The sequence below is a fragment of the Triturus cristatus genome, chromosome 12 (assembly GCF_964204655.1).
Source record: "Triturus cristatus chromosome 12, aTriCri1.1, whole genome shotgun sequence".
NCBI lineage: Eukaryota > Metazoa > Chordata > Amphibia > Caudata > Salamandridae > Triturus > Triturus cristatus.
Window position 1 is genome coordinate 149,503,739 of NC_140595.1, and position 24,537 is coordinate 149,528,275.

A 24,537-nucleotide genomic window follows, 5' to 3' on the forward strand; every position below is an offset into this window, starting at 1 on the left:
CAGGGGCCCTGAACGCAAGATTTGTGGAATGGGTAAACGTGAATGAAAATGGCCAATTTACTCACTCTGAGGCCTTAAAAAGTGTTTATCCACCTCAGGAAGTGAAATAAATAACATTTGGAGGCCTTTATTGTTCAATCAAAAATGCCAAATTTTTGACGAAAGAGATAACCACCCCCCCTTACGACATGCTTCAGAAACTAAAAAAATGGTCCGTTTTCAAATGTTGCGTCTTGGAACTAAAATTCACATTTGTACGTGGATAATCACTTTTAGAGATAAAATGAGATGTTTAAAGTGATTTTCATGCTTCCAGGGGATATGAACGCAAAATTTGTGGAATGGGTAAACGTGAATGAAAAGGGCCAATTTACTCACTCTGAGGCCTTAAAAAGTGTTTCTCCACCACGGGAAGTGAAATAAATAACATTTGGAGGCCTTTATTGTTCAATCAAAAATGCCCAATTTTTGACGAAAGAGATAACCACCCCCCCTTACGACATGCTTCAGAAACTAAAAAAATGGTCCGTTTTCAAATGTTGCGTCTTTGAACTAAAATTCACATTTGTACGTGGATAATCACTTTTAGAGATAAAATGAGATGTTAAAGTGATTTTCATGCTTCCAGGGGATATGAACGCTAAATTTGTGGAATGGGTAAACGTGAATGAAAAGGGCCAATTTACTCACTCTGAGGCCTTAAAAAGTGTTTCTCCACCACGGTAAGTGAAATAAATAACATTTGAAGGCCTTTATTGTTCAATCAAAAATGCCCAATTTTTGACAAAAGAGATAACCACCCCCCCCTTACGACATGCTTCAGAAACTAAAAAAATGGTCCGTTTTCAAATGTTGCGTCTTTGAACTAAAATTCACATTTGTACGTGGATAATCACTTTTAGAGATCAAATGAGATGTTTAAAGTGATTTTCATGCTTCCAGGGGCCCTGAACGCAAAATTTGTGGAATGGGTAAACGTGAATGAAAATGGCCAATTTACTCACTCTGAGGCCTTAAAAAGTGTTTATCCACCTCGGGAAGTGAAATAAATAAAATTTGGAGGCCTTTATTGTTCAATCAAAAATGCCCAATTTTTGACAAAAGAGATAACCACCCCCCCTTACGACATGCTTCAGAAACTAAAAAAATGGTCCGTTTTCAAATGTTGCGTCTTTGAACTAAAATTCACATTTGTACGTGGATAATCACTTTTAGAGATAAAATGAGATGTTTAAAGTGATGTGCATGCTTCCAGGGTCCCTGAACGCAAGATTTGTGGAATGGGTAACGTGAATGAAAAGGGCCAATTTACTCACTCTGAGGCCTTAAAAAGTGTTTCTCCACCACGGGAAGTGAATTAAATTACATTTTTAGGCCTTTATTGTTCAATCAAAAATGCCCAATTTTAGACAAAAGAGATAACCACCCCCCCTTACGACATGCTTCAGAAACTAAAAAAATGGTCCGTTTTCAAATGTTGCGTCTTTGAACTAAAATTCACATTTGTTCGTGGATAATCACTTTTAGAGATAAAATGAGATGTTTAAAGTGATTTTCATGCTTCCAGGGGCCCTGAACGCAAGATTTGTGGAATGGGTAAACGTGAATGAAAATGGCCAATTTACTCACTCTGAGGCCTTAAAAAGTGTTTCTCCACCACTGGAAGTGAATTAAATAACATTTTTAGGCCTTTATTGTTCAATCAAAAATGCCCAATTTTTGACAAAAGAGATAACCACCCCCCCTTACGCCATGCTTCAGAAACAAAAAAAATGGTCAGTTTTCAAATGTTGCGTCTTTGAACTAAAATTCACATTTGTTCGTGGATAATCACTTTTAGAGATAAAATGAGATGTTTAAAGTGATTTTCATGCTTCCAGGGGCCCTGAACGCAAAATTTGTGGAATGGGTAAACGTGAATGAAAATGGCCAATTTACTCACTCTGAGGCCTTAAAAAGTGTTTCTCCACCACGGGAAGTGAAATAAATAACATTTGGAGGCCTTTATTGTTCAATCAAAAATGCCCAATTTTTGACGAAAGAGATAACCACCCCCCCCTACGACATGCTTCAGAAACTAAAAAAATGGTCCGTTTTCAAATGTTGCGTATTTGAACTAAAATTCACATTTGTACGTGGATAATCACTTTTAGAGATAAAATGAGATGTTTAAAGTGATTTTCATGCTTCCAGGGGCCTTGAACGCAAGATTTGTGGAATGGGTAAACGTGAATGAAAATGGCCAATTTACTCACTCTGAGGCCTTAAAAAGTGTTTATCCACCTCGGGAAGTGAAATAAATAACATTTGGAGGCCTTTATTGTTCAATCAAAAATGCCCAATTTTTGACGAAAGAGATAACCACCCCCCCTTACGACATGCTTCAGAAACTAAAAAAATGGTCCGTTTTCAAATGTTGCGTCTTTGAACTAAAATTCACATTTGTACGTGGATAATCACTTTTAGAGATAAAATTAGATGTTTAAAGTGATTTTCATGCTTCCAGGGGATATGAACGCAAAATTTGTGGAATGGGTAAACGTGAATGAAAAGGGCCAATTTATTCACTCTGAGGCCTTAAAAAGTGTTTCTCCACCACGGGAAGTGAAATAAATAATATTTGGAGGCCTTTATTGTTCAATCAAAAATGCCCAATTTTTGACAAAAGAGATAACCACCCCCCCTTACGACATGCTTCAGAAACTAAAAAAATGGTCCGTTTTCAAATGTTGCGTCTTTGAACTAAAATTCACATTTGTACATGGATAATCACTTTTAGAGATAAAATGAGATGTTTAAAGTGATTTGCATGCTTCCAGGGTCCCTGAACGCAAGATTTGTGGAATGGGTAAACGTGAATGAAAAGGGCCAATTGACTCACTCTGAGGCCTTAAAAAGTGTTTCTCCACCACGGGAAGTGAATTAAATTACATTTTTAGGCCTTTATTGTTCAATCAAAAATGCCCAATTTTTGACAAAAGAGATAACCACCCCCCCCTTACGACATGCTTCAGAAACTAAAAAAATGGTCCGTTTTCAAATGTTGCGTCTTTGAACTAAAATTCACATTTGTTCGTGGATAATCACTTTTAGAGATAAAATGAGATGTTTAAAGTGATTTTCATGCTTCCAGGGGCCCTGAATGCAAGATTTGTGGAATGGGTAAACGTGAATGAAAATGGCCAATTTACTCACTCTGAGGCCTTAAAAAGTGTTTCTCCACCACTGGAAGTGAATTAAATAACATTTTTAGGCCTTTATTGTTCAATCAAAAATGCCCAATTTTTGACAAAAGAGATAACCACCCCCCCTTACGCCATGCTTCAGAAACTAAAAAAATGGTCAGTTTTCAAATGTTGCGTCTTTGAACTAAAATTCACATTTGTTCGTGGATAATCACTTTTAGAGATAAAATGAGATGTTTAAAGTGATTTTCATGCTTCCAGGGGCCCTGAACGCAAAATTTGTGGAATGGGTAAACGTGAATGAAAATGGCCAATTTACTCACTCTGAGGCCTTAAAAAGTGTTTCTCCACCACGGGAAGTGAAATAAATAACATTTGGAGGCCTTTATTGTTCAATCAAAAATGCCCAATTTTTGACGAAAGAGATAACCACCCCCCCCCCTTACGACATGCTTCAGAAACTAAAAAAATGGTCCGTTTTCAAATGTTGCGTATTTGAACTAAAATTCACATTTGTACGTGGATAATCACTTTTAGAGATAAAATGAGATGTTTAAAGTGATTTTCATGCTTCCAGGGGCCCTGAACGCAACATTTGTGGAATGGGTAAACGTGAATGAAAATGGCCAATTTACTCACTCTGAGGCCTTAAAAAGTGTTTATCCACCTCGGGAAGTGAAATAAATAACATTTGGAGGCCTTTATTGTTCAATCAAAAATGCCAAATTTTTGATGAAAGAGATAACCACCCCCCCTTACGACATGCTTCAGAAACTAAAAAAATGGTCCGTTTTCAAATGTTGCGTCTTTGAACTAAAATTCACATTTGTACGTGGATAATCACTTTTAGAGATAAAATGAGATGTTTAAAGTGATTTTCATGCTTCCAGGGGATATGAACGCAAAATTTGTGGAATGGGTAAACGTGAATGAAAAGGGCCAATTTACTCACTCTGAGGCCTTAAAAAGTGTTTCTCCACCACGGGAAGTGAAATAAATAACATTTGGAGGCCTTTATTGTTCAATCAAAAATGCCCAATTTTTGTGAAAGAGATAACCACCCCCCCTTACGACATGCTTCAGAAACTAAAAAAATGGTCCGTTTTCAAATGTTGCGTCTTTGAACTAAAATTCACATTTGTACGTGGATAATCACTTTTAGAGATAAAATGAGATGTTTAAAGTGATTTGCATGCTTCCAGGGGCCCTGAACGCAAGATTTGTGGAATGGGTAAACTTGAATGAAAATGGCCAATTTACTCACTCTGAGGCCTTAAAAAGTGTTTCTCCACCACGGGAAGTGAATTAAATTACATTTTTAGGCCTTTATTGTTCAATCAAAAATGCCCAATTTTTGACAAAAGAGATAACCACCCCCCCTTACGACATGCTTCAGAAACGAAAAAAATGGTCCGTTTTCAAATGTTGCGTCTTTGAACTAAAATTCACATTTGTACGTGGATAATCACTTTTAGAGATAAAATGAGATGTTAAAGTGATTTTCATGCTTCCAGGGGATATGAACGCTAAATTTGTGGAATGGGTAAACGTGAATGAAAAGGGCCAATTTACTCACTCTGAGGCCTTAAAAAGTGTTTCTCCACCACGGGAAGTGAAATAAATAACATTTGAAGGCCTTTATTGTTCAATCAAAAATGCCCAATTTTTGACAAAAGAGATAACCACCCCCCCCTTACGACATGCTTCAGAAACTAAAAAAATGGTCCGTTTTCAAATGTTGCGTCTTTGAACTAAAATTCACATTTGTACGTGGATAATCACTTTTAGAGATCAAATGAGATGTTTAAAGTGATTTTCATGCTTCCAGGGGCCCTGAACGCAAAATTTGTGGAATGGGTAAACGTGAATGAAAATGGCCAATTTACTCACTCTCAGGCCTTAAAAAGTGTTTATCCACCTCGGGAAGTGAAATAAATAACATTTGGAGGCCTTTATTGTTCAATCAAAAATGCCCAATTTTTGACAAAAGAGATAACCACCCCCCCTTACGACATGCTTCAGAAACTAAAAAAATGGTCCGTTTTCAAATGTTGCGTCTTTGAACTAAAATTCACATTTGTACGTGGATAATCACTTTTAGAGATAAAATGAGATGTTTAAAGTGATTTGCATGCTTCCAGGGGCCCTGAACGCAAGATTTGTGGAATGGGTAAACGTGAATGAAAAGGGCCAATTTACTCACTCTGAGGCCTTAAAAAGTGTTTCTCCACCACGGGAAGTGAATTAAATTACATTTTTAGGCCTTTATTGTTCAATCAAAAATGCTCAATTTTTGACAAAAGAGATAACCACCCCCCCTTACGACATGCTTCAGAAACTAAAAAAATGGTCCGTTTTCAAATGTTGCGTCTTTGAACTAAAATTCACATTCGTACGTGGATAATCACTTTTAGAGATAAAATGAGCTGTTTAAAGTGATTTTCATGCTTCCAGGGGCCCTGAACGCAAGATTTGTGGAATGGGTAAACGTGAATGAAAATGGCCAATTTACTCACTCTGAGGCCTTAAAAAGTGTTTATCCACCTCAGGAAGTGAAATAAATAACATTTGGAGGCCTTTATTGTTCAATCAAAAATGCCAAATTTTTGACGAAAGAGATAACCACCCCCCCTTACGACATGCTTCAGAAACTAAAAAAATGGTCCGTTTTCAAATGTTGCGTCTTTGAACTAAAATTCACATTTGTACGTGGATAATCACTTTTAGAGATAAAATGAGATGTTTAAAGTGATTTTCATGCTTCCAGGGGATATGAACGCAAAATTTGTGGAATGGGTAAACGTGAATGAAAAGGGCCAATTTACTCACTCTGAGGCCTTAAAAAGTGTTTCTCCACCACGGGAAGTGAAATAAATAACATTTGGAGGCCTTTATTGTTCAATCAAAAATGCCCAATTTTTGACGAAAGAGATAACCACCCCCCCTTACGACATGCTTCAGAAACTAAAAAAATGGTCCGTTTTCAAATGTTGCGTCTTTGAACTAAAATTCACATTTGTACGTGGATAATCACTTTTAGAGATAAAATGAGATGTTAAAGTGATTTTCATGCTTCCAGGGGATATGAACGCTAAATTTGTGGAATGGGTAAACGTGAATGAAAAGGGCCAATTTACTCACTCTGAGGCCTTAAAAAGTGTTTCTCCACCACGGTAAGTGAAATAAATAACATTTGAAGGCCTTTATTGTTCAATCAAAAATGCCCAATTTTTGACAAAAGAGATAACCACCCCCCCTTACGACATGCTTCAGAAACTAAAAAAATGGTCCGTTTTCAAATGTTGCGTCTTTGAACTAAAATTCACATTTGTACGTGGATAATCACTTTTAGAGATCAAATGAGATGTTTAAAGTGATTTTCATGCTTCCAGGGGCCCTGAACGCAAAATTTGTGGAATGGGTAAACGTGAATGAAAATGGCCAATTTACTCACTCTGAGGCCTTAAAAAGTGTTTATCCACCTCGGGAAGTGAAATAAATAAAATTTGGAGGCCTTTATTGTTCAATCAAAAATGCCCAATTTTTGACAAAAGAGATAACCACCCCCCCTTACGACATGCTTCAGAAACTAAAAAAATGGTCCGTTTTCAAATGTTGCGTCTTTGAACTAAAATTCACATTTGTACGTGGATAATCACTTTTAGAGATAAAATGAGATGTTTAAAGTGATTTGCATGCTTCCAGGGGCCCTGAACGCAAGATTTGTGGAATGGGTAAACTTGAATGAAAAAGGCCAATTTACTCACTCTGAGGCCTTAAAAAGTGTTTCTCCACCACGGGAAGTGAATTAAATTACATTTTTAGGCCTTTATTGTTCAATCAAAAATGCCCAATTTTTGACAAAAGAGATAACCACCCCCCCTTACGACATGCTTCAGAAACGAAAAAAATGGTCCGTTTTCAAATGTTGCGTCTTTGAACTAAAATTCACATTTGTACGTGGATAATCACTTTTAGAGATAAAATGAGATGTTAAAGTGATTTTCATGCTTCCAGGGGATATGAACGCTAAATTTGTGGAATGGGTAAACGTGAATGAAAAGGGCCAATTTACTCACTCTGAGGCCTTAAAAAGTGTTTCTCCACCACGGGAAGTGAAATAAATAACATTTGAAGGCCTTTATTGTTCAATCAAAAATGCCCAATTTTTGACAAAAGAGATAACCACCCCCCCTTACGACATGCTTCAGAAACTAAAAAAATGGTCCGTTTTCAAATGTTGCGTCTTTGAACTAAAATTCACATTTGTACGTGGATAATCACTTTTAGAGATCAAATGAGATGTTTAAAGTGATTTTCATGCTTCCAGGGGCCCTGAACGCAAAATTTGTGGAATGGGTAAACGTGAATGAAAATGGCCAATTTACTCACTCTCAGGCCTTAAAAAGTGTTTATCCACCTCGGGAAGTGAAATAAATAACATTTGGAGGCCTTTATTGTTCAATCAAAAATGCCCAATTTTTGACAAAAGAGATAACCACCCCCCCTTACGACATGCTTCAGAAACTAAAAAAATGGTCCGTTTTCAAATGTTGCGTCTTTGAACTAAAATTCACATTTGTACGTGGATAATCACTTTTAGAGATAAAATGAGATGTTTAAAGTGATTTGCATGCTTCCAGGGGCCCTGAACGCAAGATTTGTGGAATGGGTAAACGTGAATGAAAAGGGCCAATTTACTCACTCTGAGGCCTTAAAAAGTGTTTCTCCACCACGGGAAGTGAATTAAATTACATTTTTAGGCCTTTATTGTTCAATCAAAAATGCTCAATTTTTGACAAAAGAGATAACCACCCCCCCTTACGACATGCTTCAGAAACTAAAAAAATGGTCCGTTTTCAAATGTTGCGTCTTTGAACTAAAATTCACATTCGTACGTGGATAATCACTTTTAGAGATAAAATGAGCTGTTTAAAGTGATTTTCATGCTTCCAGGGGCCCTGAACGCAAGATTTGTGGAATGGGTAAACGTGAATGAAAATGGCCAATTTACTCACTCTGAGGCCTTAAAAAGTGTTTATCCACCTCAGGAAGTGAAATAAATAACATTTGGAGGCCTTTATTGTTCAATCAAAAATGCCAAATTTTTGACGAAAGAGATAACCACCCCCCCTTACGACATGCTTCAGAAACTAAAAAAATGGTCCGTTTTCAAATGTTGCGTCTTTGAACTAAAATTCACATTTGTACGTGGATAATCACTTTTAGAGATAAAATGAGATGTTTAAAGTGATTTTCATGCTTCCAGGGGATATGAACGCAAAATTTGTGGAATGGGTAAACGTGAATGAAAAGGGCCAATTTACTCACTCTGAGGCCTTAAAAAGTGTTTCTCCACCACGGGAAGTGAAATAAATAACATTTGGAGGCCTTTATTGTTCAATCAAAAATGCCCAATTTTTGACGAAAGAGATAACCACCCCCCCTTACGACATGCTTCAGAAACTAAAAAAATGGTCCGTTTTCAAATGTTGCGTCTTTGAACTAAAATTCACATTTGTACGTGGATAATCACTTTTAGAGATAAAATGAGATGTTAAAGTGATTTTCATGCTTCCAGGGGATATGAACGCTAAATTTGTGGAATGGGTAAACGTGAATGAAAAGGGCCAATTTACTCACTCTGAGGCCTTAAAAAGTGTTTCTCCACCACGGTAAGTGAAATAAATAACATTTGAAGGCCTTTATTGTTCAATCAAAAATGCCCAATTTTTGACAAAAGAGATAACCACCCCCCCCTTACGACATGCTTCAGAAACTAAAAAAATGGTCCGTTTTCAAATGTTGCGTCTTTGAACTAAAATTCACATTTGTACGTGGATAATCACTTTTAGAGATCAAATGAGATGTTTAAAGTGATTTTCATGCTTCCAGGGGCCCTGAACGCAAAATTTGTGGAATGGGTAAACGTGAATGAAAATGGCCAATTTACTCACTCTGAGGCCTTAAAAAGTGTTTATCCACCTCGGGAAGTGAAATAAATAAAATTTGGAGGCCTTTATTGTTCAATCAAAAATGCCCAATTTTTGACAAAAGAGATAACCACCCCCCCTTACGACATGCTTCAGAAACTAAAAAAATGGTCCGTTTTCAAATGTTGCGTCTTTGAACTAAAATTCACATTTGTACGTGGATAATCACTTTTAGAGATAAAATGAGATGTTTAAAGTGATGTGCATGCTTCCAGGGTCCCTGAACGCAAGATTTGTGGAATGGGTAAACGTGAATGAAAAGGGCCAATTTACTCACTCTGAGGCCTTAAAAAGTGTTTCTCCACCACGGGAAGTGAATTAAATTACATTTTTAGGCCTTTATTGTTCAATCAAAAATGCCCAATTTTAGACAAAAGAGATAACCACCCCCCCTTACGACATGCTTCAGAAACTAAAAAAATGGTCCGTTTTCAAATGTTGCGTCTTTGAACTAAAATTCACATTTGTTCGTGGATAATCACTTTTAGAGATAAAATGAGATGTTTAAAGTGATTTTCATGCTTCCAGGGGCCCTGAACGCAAGATTTGTGGAATGGGTAAACGTGAATGAAAATGGCCAATTTACTCACTCTGAGGCCTTAAAAAGTGTTTCTCCACCACTGGAAGTGAATTAAATAACATTTTTAGGCCTTTATTGTTCAATCAAAAATGCCCAATTTTTGACAAAAGAGATAACCACCCCCCCTTACGCCATGCTTCAGAAACAAAAAAAATGGTCAGTTTTCAAATGTTGCGTCTTTGAACTAAAATTCACATTTGTTCGTGGATAATCACTTTTAGAGATAAAATGAGATGTTTAAAGTGATTTTCATGCTTCCAGGGGCCCTGAACGCAAAATTTGTGGAATGGGTAAACGTGAATGAAAATGGCCAATTTACTCACTCTGAGGCCTTAAAAAGTGTTTCTCCACCACGGGAAGTGAAATAAATAACATTTGGAGGCCTTTATTGTTCAATCAAAAATGCCCAATTTTTGACGAAAGAGATAACCACCCCCCCTACGACATGCTTCAGAAACTAAAAAAATGGTCCGTTTTCAAATGTTGCGTATTTGAACTAAAATTCACATTTGTACGTGGATAATCACTTTTAGAGATAAAATGAGATGTTTAAAGTGATTTTCATGCTTCCAGGGGCCCTGAACGCAAGATTTGTGGAATGGGTAAACGTGAATGAAAATGGCCAATTTACTCACTCTGAGGCCTTAAAAAGTGTTTATCCACCTCGGGAAGTGAAATAAATAACATTTGGAGGCCTTTATTGTTCAATCAAAAATGCCCAATTTTTGACGAAAGAGATAACCACCCCCCCTTACGACATGCTTCAGAAACTAAAAAAATGGTCCGTTTTCAAATGTTGCGTCTTTGAACTAAAATTCACATTTGTACGTGGATAATCACTTTTAGAGATAAAATTAGATGTTTAAAGTGATTTTCATGCTTCCAGGGGATATGAACGCAAAATTTGTGGAATGGGTAAACGTGAATGAAAAGGGCCAATTTATTCACTCTGAGGCCTTAAAAAGTGTTTCTCCACCACGGGAAGTGAAATAAATAATATTTGGAGGCCTTTATTGTTCAATCAAAAATGCCCAATTTTTGACAAAAGAGATAACCACCCCCCCTTACGACATGCTTCAGAAACTAAAAAAATGGTCCGTTTTCAAATGTTGCGTCTTTGAACTAAAATTCACATTTGTACATGGATAATCACTTTTAGAGATAAAATGAGATGTTTAAAGTGATTTGCATGCTTCCAGGGTCCCTGAACGCAAGATTTGTGGAATGGGTAAACGTGAATGAAAAGGGCCAATTGACTCACTCTGAGGCCTTAAAAAGTGTTTCTCCACCACGGGAAGTGAATTAAATTACATTTTTAGGCCTTTATTGTTCAATCAAAAATGCCCAATTTTTGACAAAAGAGATAACCACCCCCCCTTACGACATGCTTCAGAAACTAAAAAAATGGTCCGTTTTCAAATGTTGCGTCTTTGAACTAAAATTCACATTTGTTCGTGGATAATCACTTTTAGAGATAAAATGAGATGTTTAAAGTGATTTTCATGCTTCCAGGGGCCCTGAATGCAAGATTTGTGGAATGGGTAAACGTGAATGAAAATGGCCAATTTACTCACTCTGAGGCCTTAAAAAGTGTTTCTCCACCACTGGAAGTGAATTAAATAACATTTTTAGGCCTTTATTGTTCAATCAAAAATGCCCAATTTTTGACAAAAGAGATAACCACCCCCCCTTACGCCATGCTTCAGAAACTAAAAAAATGGTCAGTTTTCAAATGTTGCGTCTTTGAACTAAAATTCACATTTGTTCGTGGATAATCACTTTTAGAGATAAAATGAGCTGTTTAAAGTGATTTTCATGCTTCCAGGGGCCCTGAACGCAAGATTTGTGGAATGGGTAAACGTGAATGAAAATGGCCAATTTACTCACTCTGAGGCCTTAAAAAGTGTTTATCCACCTCAGGAAGTGAAATAAATAACATTTGGAGGCCTTTATTGTTCAATCAAAAATGCCAAATTTTTGACGAAAGAGATAACCACCCCCCCTTACGACATGCTTCAGAAACTAAAAAAATGGTCCGTTTTCAAATGTTGCGTCTTTGAACTAAAATTCACATTTGTACGTGGATAATCACTTTTAGAGATAAAATGAGATGTTTAAAGTGATTTTCATGCTTCCAGGGGATATGAACGCAAAATTTGTGGAATGGGTAAACGTGAATGAAAAGGGCCAATTTACTCACTCTGAGGCCTTAAAAAGTGTTTCTCCACCACGGGAAGTGAAATAAATAACATTTGGAGGCCTTTATTGTTCAATCAAAAATGCCCAATTTTTGACGAAAGAGATAACCACCCCCCCTTACGACATGCTTCAGAAACTAAAAAAATGGTCCGTTTTCAAATGTTGCGTCTTTGAACTAAAATTCACATTTGTACGTGGATAATCACTTTTAGAGATAAAATGAGATGTTAAAGTGATTTTCATGCTTCCAGGGGATATGAACGCTAAATTTGTGGAATGGGTAAACGTGAATGAAAAGGGCCAATTTACTCACTCTGAGGCCTTAAAAAGTGTTTCTCCACCACGGTAAGTGAAATAAATAACATTTGAAGGCCTTTATTGTTCAATCAAAAATGCCCAATTTTTGACAAAAGAGATAACCACCCCCCCCTTACGACATGCTTCAGAAACTAAAAAAATGGTCCGTTTTCAAATGTTGCGTCTTTGAACTAAAATTCACATTTGTACGTGGATAATCACTTTTAGAGATCAAATGAGATGTTTAAAGTGATTTTCATGCTTCCAGGGGCCCTGAACGCAAAATTTGTGGAATGGGTAAACGTGAATGAAAATGGCCAATTTACTCACTCTGAGGCCTTAAAAAGTGTTTATCCACCTCGGGAAGTGAAATAAATAAAATTTGGAGGCCTTTATTGTTCAATCAAAAATGCCCAATTTTTGACAAAAGAGATAACCACCCCCCCTTACGACATGCTTCAGAAACTAAAAAAATGGTCCGTTTTCAAATGTTGCGTCTTTGAACTAAAATTCACATTTGTACGTGGATAATCACTTTTAGAGATAAAATGAGATGTTTAAAGTGATTTGCATGCTTCCAGGGGCCCTGAACGCAAGATTTGTGGAATGGGTAAACTTGAATGAAAATGGCCAATTTACTCACTCTGAGGCCTTAAAAAGTGTTTCTCCACCACGGGAAGTGAATTAAATTACATTTTTAGGCCTTTATTGTTCAATCAAAAATGCCCAATTTTTGACAAAAGAGATAACCACCCCCCCTTACGACATGCTTCAGAAACGAAAAAAATGGTCCGTTTTCAAATGTTGCGTCTTTGAACTAAAATTCACATTTGTACGTGGATAATCACTTTTAGAGATAAAATGAGATGTTAAAGTGATTTTCATGCTTCCAGGGGATATGAACGCTAAATTTGTGGAATGGGTAAACGTGAATGAAAAGGGCCAATTTACTCACTCTGAGGCCTTAAAAAGTGTTTCTCCACCACGGGAAGTGAAATAAATAACATTTGAAGGCCTTTATTGTTCAATCAAAAATGCCCAATTTTTGACAAAAGAGATAACCACCCCCCCTTACGACATGCTTCAGAAACTAAAAAAATGGTCCGTTTTCAAATGTTGCGTCTTTGAACTAAAATTCACATTTGTACGTGGATAATCACTTTTAGAGATCAAATGAGATGTTTAAAGTGATTTTCATGCTTCCAGGGGCCCTGAACGCAAAATTTGTGGAATGGGTAAACGTGAATGAAAATGGCCAATTTACTCACTCTCAGGCCTTAAAAAGTGTTTATCCACCTCGGGAAGTGAAATAAATAACATTTGGAGGCCTTTATTGTTCAATCAAAAATGCCCAATTTTTGACAAAAGAGATAACCACCCCCCCTTACGACATGCTTCAGAAACTAAAAAAATGGTCCGTTTTCAAATGTTGCGTCTTTGAACTAAAATTCACATTTGTACGTGGATAATCACTTTTAGAGATAAAATGAGATGTTTAAAGTGATTTGCATGCTTCCAGGGGCCCTGAACGCAAGATTTGTGGAATGGGTAAACGTGAATGAAAAGGGCCAATTTACTCACTCTGAGGCCTTAAAAAGTGTTTCTCCACCACGGGAAGTGAATTAAATTACATTTTTAGGCCTTTATTGTTCAATCAAAAATGCTCAATTTTTGACAAAAGAGATAACCACCCCCCCTTACGACATGCTTCAGAAACTAAAAAAATGGTCCGTTTTCAAATGTTGCGTCTTTGAACTAAAATTCACATTCGTACGTGGATAATCACTTTTAGAGATAAAATGAACTGTTTAAAGTGATTTTCATGCTTCCAGGGGCCCTGAACGCAAGATTTGTGGAATGGGTAAACGTGAATGAAAATGGCCAATTTACTCACTCTGAGGCCTTAAAAAGTGTTTATCCACCTCAGGAAGTGAAATAAATAACATTTGGAGGCCTTTATTGTTCAATCAAAAATGCCAAATTTTTGACGAAAGAGATAACCACCCCCCCTTACGACATGCTTCAGAAACTAAAAAAATGGTCCGTTTTCAAATGTTGCGTCTTTGAACTAAAATTCACATTTGTACGTGGATAATCACTTTTAGAGATAAAATGAGATGTTTAAAGTGATTTGCATGCTTCCAGGGGCCCTGAACGCAAGATTTGTGGAATGGGTAAACGTGAATGAAAAGGGCCAATTTACTCACTCTGAGGCCTTAAAAAGTGTTTCTCCACCACGGGAAGTGAATTAAATTACATTTTTAGGCCTTTATTGTTCAATCAAAAATGCTCAATTTTTGACAAAAGAGATAACCACCCCCCCTTACGACATGCTTCAGAAACTAAAAAAATGGTCCGTTTTCAAATGTTGCGTCTTTGAACTAAAATTCACATTCGTACGTGGATAATCACTTTTAGAGATAAAATGAGCTGTTTAAAGTGATTTTCATGCTTCCAGGGGCCCTGAACGCAAGATTTGTGGAATGGGTAAACGTGAATGAAAATGGCCAATTTACTCACTCTGAGGCCTTAAAAAGTGTTTATCCACCTCAGGAAGTGAAATAAATAACATTTGGAGGCCTTTATTGTTCAATCAAAAATGCCAAATTTTTGACGAAAGAGATAACCACCCCCCCTTACGACATGCTTCAGAAACTAAAAAAATGGTCCGTTTTCAAATGTTGCGTCTTTGAACTAAAATTCACATTTGTACGTGGATAATCACTTTTAGAGATAAAATGAGATGTTAAAGTGATTTTCATGCTTCCAGGGGATATGAACGCTAAATTTGTGGAATGGGTAAACGTGAATGAAAAGGGCCAATTTACTCACTCTGAGGCCTTAAAAAGTGTTTCTCCACCACGGGAAGTGAAATAAATAACATTTGAAGGCCTTTATTGTTCAATCAAAAATGCCCAATTTTTGACAAAAGAGATAACCACCCCCCCTTACGACATGCTTCAGAAACTAAAAAAATGGTCCGTTTTCAAATGTTGCGTCTTTGAACTAAAATTCACATTTGTACGTGGATAATCACTTTTAGAGATCAAATGAGATGTTTAAAGTGATTTTCATGCTTCCAGGGGCCCTGAACGCAAAATTTGTGGAATGGGTAAACGTGAATGAAAATGGCCAATTTACTCACTCTCAGGCCTTAAAAAGTGTTTATCCACCTCGGGAAGTGAAATAAATAACATTTGGAGGCCTTTATTGTTCAATCAAAAATGCCCAATTTTTGACAAAAGAGATAACCACCCCCCCTTACGACATGCTTCAGAAACTAAAAAAATGGTCCGTTTTCAAATGTTGCGTCTTTGAACTAAAATTCACATTTGTACGTGGATAATCACTTTTAGAGATAAAATGAGATGTTTAAAGTGATTTGCATGCTTCCAGGGGCCCTGAACGCAAGATTTGTGGAATGGGTAAACGTGAATGAAAAGGGCCAATTTACTCACTCTGAGGCCTTAAAAAGTGTTTCTCCACCACGGGAAGTGAATTAAATTACATTTTTAGGCCTTTATTGTTCAATCAAAAATGCTCAATTTTTGACAAAAGAGATAACCACCCCCCCTTACGACATGCTTCAGAAACTAAAAAAATGGTCCGTTTTCAAATGTTGCGTCTTTGAACTAAAATTCACATTCGTACGTGGATAATCACTTTTAGAGATAAAATGAGCTGTTTAAAGTGATTTTCATGCTTCCAGGGGCCCTGAACGCAAGATTTGTGGAATGGGTAAACGTGAATGAAAATGGCCAATTTACTCACTCTGAGGCCTTAAAAAGTGTTTATCCACCTCAGGAAGTGAAATAAATAACATTTGGAGGCCTTTATTGTTCAATCAAAAATGCCAAATTTTTGACGAAAGAGATAACCACCCCCCCTTACGACATGCTTCAGAAACTAAAAAAATGGTCCGTTTTCAAATGTTGCGTCTTTGAACTAAAATTCACATTTGTACGTGGATAATCACTTTTAGAGATAAAATGAGATGTTTAAAGTGATTTTCATGCTTCCAGGGGATATGAACGCAAAATTTGTGGAATGGGTAAACGTGAATGAAAAGGGCCAATTTACTCACTCTGAGGCCTTAAAAAGTGTTTCTCCACCACGGGAAGTGAAATAAATAACATTTGGAGGCCTTTATTGTTCAATCAAAAATGCCCAATTTTTGACGAAAGAGATAACCACCCCCCCTTACGACATGCTTCAGAAACTAAAAAAATGGTCCGTTTTCAAATGTTGCGTCTTTGAACTAAAATTCACATTTGTACGTGGATAATCACTTTTAGAGATAAAATGAGATGTTAAAGTGATTTTCATGCTTCCAGGGGATATGAACGCTAAATTTGTGGAATGGGTAAACGTGAATGAAAAGGGCCAATTTACTCACTCTGAGGCCTTAAAAAGTGTTTCTCCACCACGGTAAGTGAAATAAATAACATTTGAAGGCCTTTATTGTTCAATCAAAAATGCCCAATTTTTGACAAAAGAGATAACCACCCCCCCCTTACGACATGCTTCAGAAACTAAAAAAATGGTCCGTTTTCAAATGTTGCGTCTTTGAACTAAAATTCACATTTGTACGTGGATAATCACTTTTAGAGATCAAATGAGATGTTTAAAGTGATTTTCATGCTTCCAGGGGCCCTGAACGCAAAATTTGTGGAATGGGTAAACGTGAATGAAAATGGCCAATTTACTCACTCTGAGGCCTTAAAAAGTGTTTATCCACCTCGGGAAGTGAAATAAATAAAATTTGGAGGCCTTTATTGTTCAATCAAAAATGCCCAATTTTTGACAAAAGAGATAACCACCCCCCCTTACGACATGCTTCAGAAACTAAAAAAATGGTCCGTTTTCAAATGTTGCGTCTTTGAACTAAAATTCACATTTGTACGTGGATAATCACTTTTAGAGATAAAATGAGATGTTTAAAGTGATGTGCATGCTTCCAGGGTCCCTGAACGCAAGATTTGTGGAATGGGTAAACGTGAATGAAAAGGGCCAATTTACTCACTCTGAGGCCTTAAAAAGTGTTTCTCCACCACGGGAAGTGAATTAAATTACATTTTTAGGCCTTTATTGTTCAATCAAAAATGCCCAATTTTAGACAAAAGAGATAACCACCCCCCCTTACGACATGCTTCAGAAACTAAAAAAATGGTCCATTTTCAAATGTTGCGTCTTTGAACTAAAATTCACATTTGTTCGTGGATAATCACTTTTAGAGATAAAATGAGATGTTTAAAGTGATTTTCATGCTTCCAGGGGCCCTGAACGCAAGATTTGTGGAATGGGTAAACGTGAATGAAAATGGCCAATTTACTCACTCTGAGGCCTTAAAAAGTGTTTCTCCACCACTGGAAGTGAATTAAATAACATTTTTAGGCCTTTATTGTTCAATCAAAAATGCCCAATTTTTGACAAAAGAGATAACCACCCCCCCTTACGCCATGCTTCAGAAACAAAAAAAATGGTCAGTTTTCAAATGTTGCGTCTTTGAACTAAAATTCACATTTGTTCGTGGATAATCACTTTTAGAGATAAAATGAGATGTTTAAAGTGATTTTCATGCTTCCAGGGGCCCTGAACGCAAAATTTGTGGAATGGGTAAACGTGAATGAAAATGGCCAATTTACTCACTCTGAGGCCTTAAAAAGTGTTTCTCCACCACGGGAAGTGAAATAAATAACATTTGGAGGCCTTTATTGTTCAATCAAAAATGCCCAATTTTTGACGAAAGAGATAACCACCCCCCCCTACGACATGCTTCAGAAACTAAAAAAATGGTCCGTTTTCAAATGTTGCGTATTTGAACTAAAATTCACATTTGTACGTGGATAATCACTTTTAGAGATAAAATGAGATGTTTAAAGTGATTTTCATGCTTCCAGGGGCCCTGAACGCAAGATTTGTTGAATGTGTAAACGTGAATGAAAATGGCCAAATTTCTCACTCTGAGGCCTTAAAAAGTGTTTATCCACCTCGGGAAGTGAAATAAATAACATTTGGAGGCCTTTATTGTTCAATCAAAAATGCCCAATTTTTGACGAAAGAGATAACCACCCCCCCTTACGACATGCTTCAGAAACTAAAAAAATGGTCCGTTTTCAAATGTTGCGTCTTTGAACTAAAATTCACATTTGTACGTGGATAATCACTTTTAGAGATAAAATTAGATGTTTAAAGTGATTTTCATGCTTCCAGGGGATATGAACGCAAAATTTGTGGAATGGGTAAACGTGAATGAAAAGGGCCAATTTATTCACTCTGAGGCCTTAAAAAGTGTTTCTCCACCACGGGAAGTGAAATAAATAATATTTGGAGGCCTTTATTGTTCAATCAAAAATGCCCAATTTTTGACAAAAGAGATAACCACCCCCCCTTACGACATGCTTCAGAAACTAAAAAAATGGTCCGTTTTCAAATGTTGCGTCTTTGAACTAAAATTCACATTTGTACATGGATAATCACTTTTAGAGATAAAATGAGATGTTTAAAGTGATTTGCATGCTTCCAGGGTCCCTGAACGCAAGATTTGTGGAATGGGTAAACGTGAATGAAAAGGGCCAATTGACTCACTCTGAGGCCTTAAAAAGTGTTTCTCCACCACGGGAAGTGAATTAAATTACATTTTTAGGCCTTTATTGTTCAATCAAAAATGCCCAATTTTTGACAAAAGAGATAACCACCCCCCCTTACGACATGCTTCAGAAACTAAAAAAATGGTCCGTTTTCAAATGTTGCGTCTTTGAACTAAAATTCACATTTGTTCGTGGATAATCACTTTTAGAGATAAAATGAGATGTTTAAAGTGATTTTCATGCTTCCAGGGGCCCTGAATGCAAGATTTGTGGAATGGGTAAACGTGAATGAAAATGGCCAATTTACTCACTCTGAGGCCTTAAAAAGTGTTTCTCCACCACTGGAAGTGAATTAAATAACATTTTTAGGCCTTTATTGTTCAATCAAAAATGCCCAATTTTTGACAAAAGAGATAACCACCCCCCCTTACGCCATGCTTCAGAAACTAAAAAAATGGTCAGTTTTCAAATGTTGCGTCTTTGAACTAAAATTCACATTTGTTCGTGGATAATCACTTTTAGAGATAAAATGAGATGTTTAAAGTGATTTTCATGCTTCCAGGGGCCCTGAACGCAAAATTTGTGGAATGGGTAAACGTGAATGAAAATGGCCAATTTACTCACTCTGAGGCCTTAAAAAGTGTTTCTCCACCACGGGAAGTGAAATAAATAACATTTGGAGGCCTTTATTGTTCAATCAAAAATGCCCAATTTTTGACGAAAGAGATAACCACCCCCCCCCCTTACGACATGCTTCAGAAACTAAAAAAATGGTCCGTTTTCAAATGTTGCGTATTTGAACTAAAATTCACATTTGTACGTGGATAATCACTTTTAGAGATAAAATGAGATGTTTAAAGTGATTTTCATGCTTCCAGGGGCCCTGAACGCAACATTTGTGGAATGGGTAAACGTGAATGAAAATGGCCAATTTACTCACTCTGAGGCCTTAAAAAGTGTTTATCCACCTCGGGAAGTGAAATAAATAACATTTGGAGGCCTTTATTGTTCAATCAAAAATGCCAAATTTTTGATGAAAGAGATAACCACCCCCCCTTACGACATGCTTCAGAAACTAAAAAAATGGTCCGTTTTCAAATGTTGCGTCTTTGAACTAAAATTCACATTTGTACGTGGATAATCACTTTTAGAGATAAAATGAGATGTTTAAAGTGATTTTCATGCTTCCAGGGGATATGAACGCAAAATTTGTGGAATGGGTAAACGTGAATGAAAAGGGCCAATTTACTCACTCTGAGGCCTTAAAAAGTGTTTCTCCACCACGGGAAGTGAAATAAATAACATTTGGAGGCCTTTATTGTTCAATCAAAAATGCCCAATTTTTGTGAAAGAGATAACCACCCCCCCTTACGACATGCTTCAGAAACTAAAAAAATGGTCCGTTTTCAAATGTTGCGTCTTTGAACTAAAATTCACATTTGTACATGGATAATCACTTTTAGAGATAAAATGAGATGTTTAAAGTGATTTGCATGCTTCCAGGGTCCCTGAACGCAAGATTTGTGGAATGGGTAAACGTGAATGAAAAGGGCCAATTGACTCACTCTGAGGCCTTAAAAAGTGTTTCTCCACCACGGGAAGTGAATTAAATTACATTTTTAGGCCTTTATTGTTCAATCAAAAATGCCCAATTTTTGACAAAAGAGATAACCACCCCCCCTTACGACATGCTTCAGAAACTAAAAAAATGGTCCGTTTTCAAATGTTGCGTCTTTGAACTAAAATTCACATTTGTTCGTGGATAATCACTTTTAGAGATAAAATGAGATGTTTAAAGTGATTTTCATGCTTCCAGGGGCCCTGAATGCAAGATTTGTGGAATGGGTAAACGTGAATGAAAATGGCCAATTTACTCACTCTGAGGCCTTAAAAAGTGTTTCTCCACCACTGGAAGTGAATTAAATAACATTTTTAGGCCTTTATTGTTCAATCAAAAATGCCCAATTTTTGACAAAAGAGATAACCACCCCCCCTTACGCCATGCTTCAGAAACTAAAAAAATTGTCAGTTTTCAAATGTTGCGTCTTTGAACTAAAATTCACATTTGTTCGTGGATAATCACTTTTAGAGATAAAATGAGATGTTTAAAGTGATTTTCATGCTTCCAGGGGCCCTGAACGCAAAATTTGTGGAATGGGTAAACGTGAATGAAAATGGCCAATTTACTCACTCTGAGGCCTTAAAAAGTGTTTCTCCACCACGGGAAGTGAAATAAATAACATTTGGAGGCCTTTATTGTTCAATCAAAAATGCCCAATTTTTGACGAAAGAGATAACCACCCCCCCCCTTACGACATGCTTCAGAAACTAAAAAAATGGTCCGTTTTCAAATGTTGCGTATTTGAACTAAAATTCACATTTGTACGTGGATAATCACTTTTAGAGATAAAATGAGATGTTTAAAGTGATTTTCATGCTTCCAGGGGCCCTGAACGCAAGATTTGTGGAATGGGTAAACGTGAATGAAAATGGCCAATTTACTCACTCTGAGGCCTTAAAAAGTGTTTATCCACCTCGGGAAGTGAAATAAATAACATTTGGAGGCCTTTATTGTTCAATCAAAAATGCCCAATTTTTGACGAAAGAGATAACCACCCCCCCTTACGACATGCTTCAGAAACTAAAAAAATGGTCCGTTTTCAAATGTTGCGTCTTTGAACTAAAATTCACATTTGTACGTGGATAATCACTTTTAGAGATAAAATGAGATGTTTAAAGTGATTTGCATGCTTCCAGGGGCCCTGAACGCAAGATTTGTGGAATGGGTAAACGTGAATGAAAATGGCCAATTTACTCACTCTGAGGCCTTAAAAAGTGTTTCTCCACCACGGGAAGTGAATTAAATTACATTTTTAGGCCTTTATTGTTCAATCAAAAATGCCCAATTTTTGACAAAAGAGATAACCACCCCCCTTACGACATGCTTCAGAAACTAAAAAAATGGTCCGTTTTCAAATGTTGCGTCTTTGAACTAAAATTCACATTTGTACGTGGATAATCACTTTTAGAGATAAAATGAGATGTTTAAAGTGATTTTCATGCTTCCAGGGGATATGAACGCAAAATTTGTGGAATGGGTAAACGTGAATGAAAAGGGCCAATTTACTCACTCTGAGGCCTTAAAAAGTGTTTCTCCACCACGGGAAGTGAAATAAATAACATTTGGAGGCCTTTATTGTTCAATCAAAAATGCCCAATTTTTGACGAAAGAGATAACCACCCCCCCTTACGACATGCTTCAGAAACTAAAAAAATGGTCCGTTTTCAAATGTTGCGTCTTTGAACTAAAATTCACATTTGTACGTGGATAATCACTTTTAGAGATAAAATGAGATGTTTAAAGTGATTTGCATGCTTCCAGGGGCCCTGAACGCAAGATTTGTGGAATGGGTAAACGTGAATGAAAATGGCCAATTTACTCACTCTGAGGCCTTAAAAAGTGTTTCTCCACCACGGGAAGTGAATTAAATTACATTTTTAGGCCTTTATTGTTCAATCAAAAATGCCCAATTTTAGACAAAAGAGATAACCACCCCCCCTTACGACATGCTTCAGAAACGAAAAAAATGGTCCGTTTTCAAATGTTGCGTCTTTGAACTAAAATTCACATTTGTACGTGGATAATCACTTTTAGAGATAAAATGAGATGTTAAAGTGATTTTCATGCTTCCAGGGGATATGAACGCTAAATTTGTGGAATGGGTAAACGTGAATGAAAAGGGCCAATTTACTCACTCTGAGGCCTTAAAAAGTGTTTCTCCACCACGGTAAGTGAAATAAATAACATTTGAAGGCCTTTATTGTTCAATCAAAAATGCCCAATTTTTGACAAAAGAGATAACCACCCCCCCTTACGACATGCTTCAGAAACTAAAAAAATGGTCCGTTTTCAAATGTTGCGTCTTTGAACTAAAATTCACATTTGTACGTGGATAATCACTTTTAGAGATCAAATGAGATGTTTAAAGTGATTTTCATGCTTCCAGGGGCCCTGAACGCAAAATTTGTGGAATGGGTAAACGTGAATGAAAATGGCCAATTTACTCACTCTGAGGCCTTAAAAAGTGTTTATCCACCTCGGGAAGTGAAATAAATAAAATTTGGAGGCCTTTATTGTTCAATCAAAAATGCCCAATTTTTGACAAAAGAGATAACCACCCCCCCTTACGACATGCTTCAGAAACTAAAAAAATGGTCCCTTTTCAAATGTTGCGTCTTTGAACTAAAATTCACATTTGTACGTGGATAATCACTTTTAGAGATAAAATGAGATGTTTAAAGTGATTTTCATGCTTCCAGGGGCCCTGAACGCAAGATTTGTGGAATGGGTAAACGTGAATGAAAATGGCCAATTTACTCACTCTGAGGCCTTAAAAAGTGTTTATCCACCTCAGGAAGTGAAATAAATAACATTTGGAGGCCTTTATTGTTCAATCAAAAATGCCAAATTTTTGACGAAAGAGATAACCACCCCCCCTTACGACATGCTTCAGAAACTAAAAAAATGGTCCGTTTTCAAATGTTGCGTCTTTGAACTAAAATTCACATTTGTACGTGGATAATCACTTTTAGAGATAAAATGAGATGTTTAAAGTGATTTTCATGCTTCCAGGGGATATGAACGCAAAATTTGTGGAATGGGTAAACGTGAATGAAAAGGGCCAATTTACTCACTCTGAGGCCTTAAAAAGTGTTTCTCCACCACGGGAAGTGAAATAAATAACATTTGGAGGCCTTTATTGTTCAATCAAAAATGCCCAATTTTTGACGAAAGAGATAACCACCCCCCCTTACGACATGCTTCAGAAACTAAAAAAATGGTCCGTTTTCAAATGTTGCGTCTTTGAACTAAAATTCACATTTGTACGTGGATAATCACTTTTAGAGATAAAATGAGATGTTAAAGTGATTTTCATGCTTCCAGGGGATATGAACGCTAAATTTGTGGAATGGGTAAACGTGAATGAAAAGGGCCAATTTACTCACTCTGAGGCCTTAAAAAGTGTTTCTCCACCACGGTAAGTGAAATAAATAACATTTGAAGGCCTTTATTGTTCAATCAAAAATGCCCAATTTTTGACAAAAGAGATAACCACCCCCCCCTTACGACATGCTTCAGAAACTAAAAAAATGGTCCGTTTTCAAATGTTGCGTCTTTGAACTAAAATTCACATTTGTACGTGGATAATCACTTTTAGAGATCAAATGAGATGTTTAAAGTGATTTTCATGCTTCCAGGGGCCCTGAACGCAAAATTTGTGGAATGGGTAAACGTGAATGAAAATGGCCAATTTACTCACTCTGAGGCCTTAAAAAGTGTTTATCCACCTCGGGAAGTGAAATAAATAAAATTTGGAGGCCTTTATTGTTCAATCAAAAATGCCCAATTTTTGACAAAAGAGATAACCACCCCCCCTTACGACATGCTTCAGAAACTAAAAAAATGGTCCGTTTTCAAATGTTGCGTCTTTGAACTCAAATTCACATTTGTACGTGGATAATCACTTTTAGAGATAAAATGAGATGTTTAAAGTGATGTGCATGCTTCCAGGGTCCCTGAACGCAAGATTTGTGGAATGGGTAAACGTGAATGAAAAGGGCCAATTTACTCACTCTGAGGCCTTAAAAAGTGTTTCTCCACCACGGGAAGTGAATTAAATTACATTTTTAGG